This window comes from Mandrillus leucophaeus, unplaced genomic scaffold (assembly GCF_000951045.1).
Source record: "Mandrillus leucophaeus isolate KB7577 unplaced genomic scaffold, Mleu.le_1.0 Scaffold339, whole genome shotgun sequence".
Classification (NCBI taxonomy): domain Eukaryota; kingdom Metazoa; phylum Chordata; class Mammalia; order Primates; family Cercopithecidae; genus Mandrillus; species Mandrillus leucophaeus.
Window position 1 is genome coordinate 2,766,602 of NW_012103576.1, and position 11,028 is coordinate 2,777,629.

General features: G+C 44.9%; 1 pseudogene across 1 annotated transcript in view; it reads left to right on the forward strand.

The window, feature by feature from the left end:
• Positions 1-5,000: 5,000 nt before the first annotated feature.
• The window catches only part of LOC105545819, a 99,765-nt pseudogene continuing 93,737 nt past the window's right edge, over positions 5,001-11,028 (forward strand). Inside the window, exons 1-2 of the transcript XR_001006988.1 lie at positions 5,001-5,074; positions 7,871-8,046. The product of XR_001006988.1 is annotated as a eukaryotic translation initiation factor 4B pseudogene (transcript). The remainder of the gene's footprint in view (positions 5,075-7,870; positions 8,047-11,028) is intronic.

Sequence of the window (11,028 nt, forward strand, 5' to 3'; positions counted from 1 at the left end):
CGTCCTGGGGGGCAAGGGAGGCTTTGGTTCTCAGGGCAGTCCTGTTTCTACTGGCCGAGTTTGTGGCAGAGGGGACAAGCCCTGCAGGGGTTTCCCCATTTATCCCATTGGGGCACGTTGCCTTTTAGTGGCCTGGCCTTCTGCACTGATGGCAGTTATCTGGAGGAGTGTCCTTAGGACAACTTGGAGGGGGCTGGGGCTTGTAAAGCAGCCAACAGTTTAGCCTGCCTTTTTGTCCCTGCACTTTTCTCTCTCCTCAGACCTGTCCTTCTGCTGTTCTTGGTTGTAAAATACTGAGGAGGCTAATTTGAGGGTTTCTTGCATAGGGGCCATGCTGTATTACACGAAAAAATTAGATGTTTCTTTTTGAGAGTTTGAGGGTGAAATTTATCCCAATGTTTTAGAATGCAGCCTAGAGGTGGGTCTGAAGGAACTGACAGAGTTTGTCCCATAGTGGGACTGGAAAATGAGCCATTTGGGGCTAATTGAACCACACTTTCTCTTGGGGCATCCCACCAAAATATAAAAGGTTCCACTCATGTCTGCTGAGGGACTCAGGTGCACTTTCTAAAGGGGCATCCCAGCTATTACAAAAGACCTCTCAGCCAGTCACTCAGGGGTCTTACACTGGATGGCCAGTCCAGGTACTCACTCACGCTGGGCGAGCAGTCCAGGTACGAGGAAAAATGGTAAAGGAAGAACTCCATTTGGTGCTGGCCCAGGAGAGGAGCAGGTAAGGGAGACTTGCCTTTCTGAGGCTGAGATCACCTGGTTGAGCAACGTGCAGAACAGGATGGCTGGCTGACTCCACAGGAGAATTCAGAGTAAGAAAGATGATCTGAGTCACCCAAAACATGTGTGAATTCACTCTGAACGAGCTTCTGCTGTCAGCTAAATCACACATAGGAATTAGGGACTTTAGACTAGAAAAGATAAGAGAGGCAGTCTTCCTTCCAGGCAAGGCAACCAGCCCTGTTCACTCTCTGGCCTTCAGGCAACACTGGAGAGTGGCCCCAGCCAGTTACCATCAATTGCCAGAGGGATACTAGAAGCAGGCTGCTGGGAGACTGAACAGAGAAAACTAACTCAGGTCCCTCACTCACCCAAATGAGCATGGCGCTCAGATGCTTCCCACACAGACACCTTTCAGTCCCGCTGGAGTGTAGCCCCAGCCAGAGACCTACAGTTGTCTCCACGCTTAGATGCTGTCCACCAAGGGTCCCGAGTTGGGAAAGAAAAATTGAGAGGGGAGAGGGTTCCCTGTAAGGAGACAGAAAGTTCCTGCACAGAGATTGGAGCTCCTGTACAGGCCACCAAAATGTTGCAGGTGAGCAGCGACTATCTGGGGCTGGTGGCGCGCAGATAAGAATTAACCAAGACAGTTGTAAGTAAAGAAAAGATGACTTACTAAAGTACAAAAGCATAATGCAAGACTGCAATGGGCAAGTTAGCAAGAGAAGAGCTGACTGCCAGTAGACAAAGGCTTGCTGGGGATTTTATAGTATGGTGCTTGTGCTGTGTCCTGACGAGGGTTTTAGGCAGTACTGATAATGCCAAGGTTATCAGTACTGGGAACTAACTTGCATTTTCCTATTACCCAGGGGTCTGGTGATAGCTGGACACAGGAAGATGGTGAGTTATTTGTGCAGGAGGGCTGTGTGTCCTGGACTATGAAGAAAGGCGGACATAGGCTGGGTGCAGTGGCTCATGCCTGTAATCCCAGTACTTTGGGAGGCTGAGGCAAGTGGATAACCTGAGGTGAGGAGTTCGAGACCAGCCTGACCAATATGGTGAAACCCAGTCTCTACTAAAATACAAAAATTAGCTGGGAGTGGTGGCATGTGCCTGTAGTCCCAGCTACTCGGGAGGCTGAGACAGGAGAATTGCTTGAACCCGGAAGGCAGAGGTTGCTGTGAGCCGAGATCATGCCAGCCTGGACAAGAGAACAAGACTCCATCTCAAAAAAAAAAAAAGAAGAAGAAAAAGAAGAAAAAAAAGAAGAAAAAAAGAGGCAGACATAGCTTTTCCTTTTGTTTTTCTCTCGGTCCCACCATCCCAACTATTTTTCCCTAGTTAGGACTCCACACTATCAACACCTTGATTTTAGATTTCTACCCTCCAGAACTGTGAGACAATAAATTTCTATTGTTTTAAGCACCCAGTGTGTGGTAGTTTGTTTTGGCAGCCCTAGAAAACTAATAGAGATTTTGGTATTGGGAAGTGGGATCCTTGCTGTAACAAATACCTAAAATTATGAAACTAGCTTTGTAATTGGGTAGTGGGCAGAGGCTGGAAACATTTTGAGGCTCGTTACAGAAGCAGCCTAGATTGCCTTAAAGAGAATATTGCTTGAAATGTGAATGTTAAAGGTACTTTTGGTGAGGTTCCTGGTGGAAATGAGGAACAAGTTATTGGGCACTGGAAGAAAGGTGATCTTTATTACAAAATGTCAAAGGATTTGGCTGAATTACCTTCTACTGTTGGGAAGGAAGTAGAACTTGTAAGAGATGAGCTTGGATATTTAAAGAAGGAAATTTCCAAGGAAAGTGTACAACATGCAGCCTGTTTCTGCCTTGATGCTTAGAGTAAGATGAGAAAGGAAATAGATAAATTAAGGAGCAAATTGTTAAGCATAAAGGAACTGGAACTTGAAGATTTATAACATTCTCAACCTAACCATATTGCAAAAAAAAGTAAATAAGCTGTGTTCTGACTGGGCATGGTGGTTCACACCTGTAATCCTAGTACTTTGGGAGTCCAAAGTGGGCAGATCACTTGAGTCCAGGAGTTTAAGACCAGCCTGGGTAACATGGCAAAACTCCATCTCTACAAGAAAATATAAAAACTAGCCAGGTATGCTGGTGTGTGCCTGTAGTCCCAGCTACTCGGGAGGCTGAGGTAGGAGGATTATCTAAGCCCAGGGAGGTCAAGGCTGCAGCGAGCCATGATAATGCCACCACACTCCAGCCTGGGTGACAGAGCAAGACACCATCTCTAAATAAAGAAAGAAAGAAACAAACTGTGTTCTGGAGAGAAGACTAAACGTATGGCAGAACAACCATTGATAAAGATATTATGACTTACAGTATCCATAAGTGTGATTTACGGATCCAATCAACCATCTAGCAGAAGCCAGGAATTGAGATGCAGTTATGCAGTAAAGATCTATAAAGCACCCTCTTTTCTGTTGGCTTGGACCTCCATGAATTGCAGGGGAGGCCAACAAAATTTTTTTAGAATTTTATACCTCAGAAACACAACCAGCCTGTACTAAAAGAAACTGAAAAGGACAAAAAGAAGGAAGAATGACTGGAAAAGCTATACATGCAGATAACTGAGCCATTTGGACCTGCTAGATTCCAGAGAACAGGGCCACTGCCCAGGCCTGAGAGGGTGGGACCTCTGCCCAGGGCCAAAGGGACGGGTCTACCACCAGGGATCCAGAGAGCAGGACCACTGCCCAGTCCTGAGGGTGTCAGGACAATGGCAGGGTTTCAGTGGGTAGAAACACTGCCAAGATTCCAGAGGTGGTGCTGCTGCCCAGGGCTGAGAAGTGGGGGTGTTGCCAACCAAGGCTGAAAGAGAGATTCACCTGTAGGGTTCCAGAGAGTAGGTTTGCTGCCCAGGGCTGAGAGGGTGGGTGGGACTGCCATCCAAGGGTAAGGGAATGGGGTCACCTCCAGGGTTGCCAAGGGTGGGGGCACTAACCAGGCTGAGAGTGCAGGGCTGCCATCCAAGGCTGAGGGGGCAAGGTCATCACCAGGATTCTAGAGCACAGGGCCACTGCCAATGGCTGAGAGGGTGATGCTGCCACCCACAGCTGCTGCAGTGAGATTGCCACCAGGGCTCCAGATGGTGGGTCCAGTGCCCAGGGCTGAGAGGGCAGTGCTGCCATCCAAGGCTGAAGGGGTGAGGTCACCGGCAGGGTTCCAGATGGTGGGTCCACTGCCCAGGGCTGAGAGGGCGGTGGTGCCATCCAAGGCTGAAGGGGTGAGGTCACTGGCAGGGTTCCAGATGGTGGGTCTACTGCCCAGGGCAGTGCTGCCATCCAAGGTTGAGGGGGTGAGGTCATCACTAGAGTTCTAGAGCATAGGGCCACTGCCCAAGGCTGCAAGGGCAAAGCTGCCACCCAAGGCTGAGGTGAGGTCACCAGCAGGGTACCTAAGCATGGGTCCACTGTCCAAGGCTGCAAGCAGAACTGCCACCCAAGGCTGAGGGGCGGTCACCAGTAGCATTCCAGAGCACAGGTCCACTGCCTAAGGCTGAAAGGGCGGAGCTTCCATCCAAGGCTGAGGTGAGGTCACCAGCAGGGTTCCAGATGGTGGGCCCACTGCCCAGGGCTGAGGGGGTGGTGCTGCCACCCAAGGCTGAGGGGATGGGGTCATCAAAAGTGTTCCAGATAGTGGGAACATTGGCCAGGGCTGAGGGGGCAGTTTTGCCACCCATGGCTGAGGAGGTGGGGTCATCACCAGGATTCCAGATAGTGGGACCACTGTTCAGAGCTGAAGGGGCGGTGTTGCCACCCAAGGCTGACGGGGTGGGGCCATCAACAGGATTCCAGAGGGTGGTCCCACTGCCCAGGGCTGAGGGGGCAGTGCTGTCACCCAAGGCTGAGGGGGTCATCACCAGGATTCTAGAGGGTGGGACCACTGCCCAGGGCTGACAGGGTGGTTCTGCCACGAAAGGCTGAGGGGGTAGGGTCATCACCAGGATTCCAGAAGGTGGGACCACTGCCCAGGGCTGAGGGGGCTGTGTTGCCACCCAAGGCTGAGGGGGTGGGGTCATCACCATGGTTCCAGATGGCGGGACCACTGCCCAGTGCTGAGAGGGTGGGGCTGCCACCCATGGCTGTGGGACCGATATCGTCATCAGGGTTCCAGACGGTGGGCCCACTGCCCAGGGCTGAGGGATTGGTGCTGCCATACAAAGCTGAGGGAGTGGAGTCACCACCAGGATTCTAGAGTCCATGGCCCCTGCTGAAAGCTGAGAGGATTGAGAGGATGGGGCTGCCATCCAAGCTGAGGGGTGAGGTCACCACCAGAGTACCAGAGGATCAGCCACCTCTACGATTCCAGTAGGCGGGGCCGCTGCCCAGGGCTGAGATGGTGGTGCTGCCATCCAGGGCTGAGGTGGTCAGGCCACCACCAGGCCTGAGAGGGCGGGTTTCCATCCAAGGCTTAGGGGGCAGAGCCACCTCCAAGTCTCCAGGGGGCAGAGCCACTTCCTATGCCTGAGGGGGCAGAACCACCTCCAGAGTTCTTGGGGGCGGGGCTATTGCCCTGGGCTGAAGGGGCAGGGCTGCCATCCAAGGCTGAGGGAGTAAGGTCACCCCCAGGATTCCAGTTGGTCAGGCTGCTGATTCAAATAAGTTATATCATTCCACAGTTATATCAACTCTTGCTAGCTTTCCCTCAAGATTATGGTTTGAAATACACGTTGTTAACATACATAGCTCCAAGTCTTTAAACTTAAACTGCTATATGGGCGTAAGCACAGCATAAACTTTGTTTGTCCAATCTCCTGTTGATAGGCATTTAGTAAGTCCAACACTATAATTGTGACTGTCTATTTCTTTTGTTATCTCTATTGTTTTTTTTTTTGCTTCATGTATTTTGAGGCTCTATTATTTGGTGCCTGTCCATTTAGAATCATTGATTTCCTGGTGGATTGATCTTTGTTCATTATGTAATGTTTCTCTTTGTCTCTAGCAATTAAAGTCTACTTTATCTGACATAATTATGGCCACTCCTACTTTTGAAAATTAAAATGTGCTTTGAGTATCTTTTCCCATCCTTTTATTTTCAGCCTACTTATATGTATCATTGAATTTGCAGTGTATAGTATTTGTAGATAGCATGCAGTTGGATCATGTATTTTTGAATTGGTTCTGCCAATCTGTGTTTTCATTACTGGGTTTCGACCATTTACGCTTATAGAAGTAATTACTGGTATGTTAGAGCTTAAGTCTGCCGTTTTGTTTGTTTTCTGTTTATTTCCCCTGTTTCTCATTGCTCTATTTCCCTTTTCTTGCCTTCCTGTGGGCTACTTGGACATTGTTAGAAGTTTATCTTGATTTATTTATAATGTTTTGAATATATCACTTTGTATAGTTTTCTTAGTAGTTGCTCTAGGGATTACAATATATATATAGTTTACCACAACCTACGGTATTAATATTTTACCACTTTGAATAAAGTGTAGAAGCCTTATTTCCATTTACATCCCTTTGCACTTCCCACTTTCAAAATATAATTGTCTTAAAAGAGGGGAACAATAGATACTGAGGCCTACTTGAGGGTGGAGAATGAGAGGAAGGTTAGGGTCAAAAAACTACCTATCATGTACTATGCTCTCTACCTGGGTGACAAAATCACTTGTACACCAAACCCCATCAATCCACAATTTGCACATGTAACAAACCTACACATATACCCCCAAACCTAAAATAAAATTTGAAAAAGAAAAATAAAATATAATTGTCTTAAATATTTCCTTTGCAGGTATCAACCACCACATCAGATGCTCTTATACTTTTTGCTTCAACCATCAAATATGATTTAAGAAACTCAAGAAAAATAGAAGAGTCTATTATATTTATCCCTATTTATATCCATTCTTATGGGTTTTTTTTTTTTTTTCCCTTCTGAAGTTCTAAGCCTACTTCTGTTATCATTTCCTTTCTGCGTAGATAACTTCTTTTAGCCATTCTTTAAGACTGGTTTGCTAGCAACACATTTTTAGTTTTCCTTCATCTGAGAATGTCTCTATTTCTTCTTCATTGCTGAAAGATATTTTCATTAGGTATAGAATTCACAGTTGACAATTTGTTTCTTAAAAGAAAATGCTAAAGCACTTAAAAAATGCTGCACCTCTTCCTTCTGGCCTCCATGGTTTCAAATTCACATTCAAATTGGTGTTCTTCTGTAAATAATGTTTCTTTTATCTCTGACTGCTTCCAAGAATTTTTTTCTTTGTCATTAGTTTTCAGAAGTTAAATTATGATGTGTCTTAGATGTATAGATAGATGGATAGATAGACAGATAGATAGATAGATAACGTGGAGACAGAGCATGAACTAGGTACAGTCTCAGTCCTTTCATGTATTTTCAGTCTAGTGAGCTTCTTGGCAGCAGAGACTATGTTTTACTCACTGTTTTATCAGTGTACTCACTGTCAGGAACCAGCAGTGTCTGGCATAGAGTGGACACTCAATAAACGTTGGCTGATTGAATGAGAAGGTAGAAAAAATAAATAGAAGAAAGAAAGAGGAAGAGGAGGGCGTGAGAGATAATGAGCCCAAGACAGAAAAGAGAAAAACAGGGAGAAAGGTATTGAGCCCTTGAAGAAACCAAGTGTTCTACATGGGACTGGGGGTGGTATGCCTAGAGGAAGGAGGGTCACAGTGTCTATAAAGGAGATAGATGTAAAAGTCAGTCCTATGGCCCTAATAAAAACTACACAATTACTCATCGACGTTTGTTGAACAGAAATCAGTACAATCACAGCTACCATGGACAAAGCCTGATATATTTTGGTTTAGTTTAAATGAGGGGTATTGGTTTCAAAGAGATATTAAATTTCGACTCTAAGGCGCTGAAGCCTCTTGCGCATGTGCGCCTGGGGAGGCTTAGCGGTCACCACTCCCCCCGTCACCCGCTGCCCACCCACCTCCGAGGGTGACGCCCCTTGAGGACGTCAGCTCTCCAGTCTAGAAGGCAGCATTGTGAGGGGCGTGGCCTAGAGAACGCTGTATCCTGGCTACCCGATCTTGGCAGCCCAGACCTTATGAGGACCTAGAGCGTGAAGGGTGTGAATGAGGAGAAACAAGGACCGCCTGCTACCCCAGCGTCCGGCCCCCTGGGGAATGAAGGCTGGCCCTGGAGCTGTACCTCCGCAACTACTATAAGGCTGCCGAAGCCGCCGCCACTAAGGCGGCCGCCAGCAGCCTGAATGCAGGCAAGAAGCAGTGCCGCACCGTGAGTGGAGGCCGGTTCCTCTTCCTACTCCTGGCCCCAAAGGAGGGTCTCCGGAAGGCAGACAGACCGAGTAGGGAGATCACGAGTGGGAGGGAACGGGGCGGATTCTTGACAGCTCAGCTTTCAGCCCCTTGGCTCTGGGTAGCCGGTGGCTTTGGCGGCCACTGGCCACCACTGGCAGGGGTCTAGAGGTAGAACTGGTAACCCAGAAAAACGAGGAGGTTTTCCAAGTTGTCAGCCGACCTGGAGGGTTCCTTCAACCCTGAATGCATGGCTCTTTGGTTTATTTGGAGGTATTAGCCTATTTAATAGGAAGTAATAATAGGTTTGGTCTAAACTAAGTTAATAATTTCTATTAGGTTGGTGCACAAGTAATTGCGGTTTTGCCATTACTTTCAATTACTTTTGCACCAATTTACAGAAGAAAATACAAACTTCCAATTGCATCCGACAGAGCTCGCAGGAAAACCCCATTCCAGAGGTCAGAGCATATCTTTTGGATCTGCGTCTTGGGGTCAAGCTGCCTGTTATCCCAGGAAGCGATAATGTATTTATTCTATACTACAGTTCTAAGTAAGAAGGTAAACTAAGTTTTAATAGTGCTTAAGTGATTTTCTTTACCCTTTTCAGTTTGCTGTTAAACAGGCAACATTTTGCTATGATTTTGCTTTGTGTTAACTTCAGTTTTACACACCAAGTTAAATGAGTTGAAGTGTTTAAATTCTTAAACCTCACTTTAATGACAGAAAGCCCCATGATACGCCTCAGCCACCCCATCCAACCTTATCTCCAACCCAAGAGTCTTAACTGACAGGTTGGGGTCTTTTCTGCTTGCCCACACATACCATGCTGATTCCTACTTCTATGCCTTTGTCCATCCAGCTCCCAAAACGACATGCACTCTCCTCCTCTCCTTCAAAACAGTCAATCCCAACCTCTGTGTTCAGGAATTGGAGTGAGGTTGAGGCTACAGGAAGACTGAACATAGGGTTCACAGACAGGGATTCCACAGGACACTTCCAGCCTAAAGACAGGCCTGGGAGAGGAGAGGGAGAGAAAGCAGTTAGGTTTACCCAAATCAACCCATTGTCTGTATTCTCTCACTTCCCATTCTGCTTGCATGTTTTATTTTCAGTGAACAGCCTAATCATTTAAATAAATTGATGTTTAAAAGTGTGGCTTCATTTATTTTTAAATTTGTAATACTTTTGAATCTACTTGTTTGCGACTTTTTTAACCTTCTTAGGATTTTAACCTGACTGATCCTTACTGCCAAATGTAGGAAACCTGGTATATAAAAGTCTACATGATGCACATTTGAAAACATGCTATCAGTGAAAAGATATCCTGAGGCCATTAAAGAAGGGTGGCTACATCACTAGCAATAATAAAGTGCATTGAAGCATACCTCCTGTTAACCAGCCAAGACCTAGGTGCTTCCCTTTACCTCACTGGGAGCCTGTGTCAACTTTCAGTTGAGCAATAGAGGACACCCAATAAAAGACTCAATGAATAACTCAGTACTGGGGCCAAGGAAAATCAGGTAGCTGTTTTGTCTAAATAAAACTCGTTCCTACTTGACCTTTATTTTCATTTTAGTAGCAACAGATATTACCAATGATTTGAGCATGTAAAGATACACACACACATACACCACACACACACACGCATATTTATTTATTTATTTATTTATTTATTTATTTATTTATTTTCACCCAGTTGTATTGTAGTGCTTTTCCTCTGGCTCTAAAAGTAATAGTATCACCGTCTACCTGTCAAAGAATATTTCTCATACACTTTGAGAAAACGGGAGACAAAATGAGAAAGTAGCAAAATACAGATTGATAGAATAAATTCTTTGGGGAGTTAAGCATCATTATTATATATGTGTTTTAATAACAATTTGATTGGGAATAGTAAATTCCTGATTATGATATGAACCATACTAATAAAACAATATTTGGATAGAAATTTCTTGGTGAGACAGCAATTGTATAAAGATGCTGACTTCAAAATTGTCACCAAAATGTGTTGTTATTAGACCTTATCCCAAATTTTTACTAAAATGAATATTCTTTTCATCCTCTCCTCTGTAAAGTGTTATCATTGTTACAGTGTTGTATTTATATTGTTGGTTTTGTTTTTGTAGGTTATATGTTCCTTGAAGGAGTTGAGTAAGAACAGGCAGTATCTGACTAGTTTAAAATTAGACTTTGAAAGAAATTATATAAGAGAACAAGTAAGTTAAATACTTAAATTTGTTTATTTGGGGCCTGTAAGAAAAGTTTTATGTAAGGTTTGGTCCTTTGCAGAATATGTTCTTATAATATTTTGACCTAGAAGTATTTATTAAGGTAACAAATCAAAAGGCTAAGACCTCTATAAGAGATCTGTAAAAGATAAAATGAGACATTTGTCTTTCATTTCTAGAGAAAAAAATTCACCTGTCTGGAATGGAGCCACACTAGACTTAAATGTAGGCTAACAGAATTAGCCATTTGCAAAGTATAGGGTGTTTACTAAGCCTGAAACATAAGACAGATCAAAGGGCAGGTTTATTTCTGGCAAATATAAAGGCTTTACTTCTTTTTATGTTTCAGAAAATGATTGAAAAGGTAAACAAATTATGTAAAACAAAGAGAACCTGTGACAGGCTACTGCCCAATTTCAAGAATGGCTATTACAGGAAGGTTCACAAACAGGTCAGGACCAATAATTGTTCATAAAACATAGGTGTAATCAAAGCTAATGCCCAATTCTTGCACACATTGTGGATCCCAAAAAGTTGTATCAATACTAGAAATAATTAAAAATAGGACTAACAAAAGTTCTAGACTCTGTTTAACCTCCCTAACCTCCCTATAGTTTTTTTTTTTGTTTGTTTGTTTGCTTTACAGAGTCTCACTCTGTCACCCAGGCTGGAGTGCAGTGGTACGATCTCAGCTCACTGCAACCTCCGCCTCCCAGGTTCATGCAATTATCCTGCCTCAGCCTCCTGAGTAGCTGGGATTACAGGCACCTGCCACCACACCCAGCTAATTTTTGTATTTTT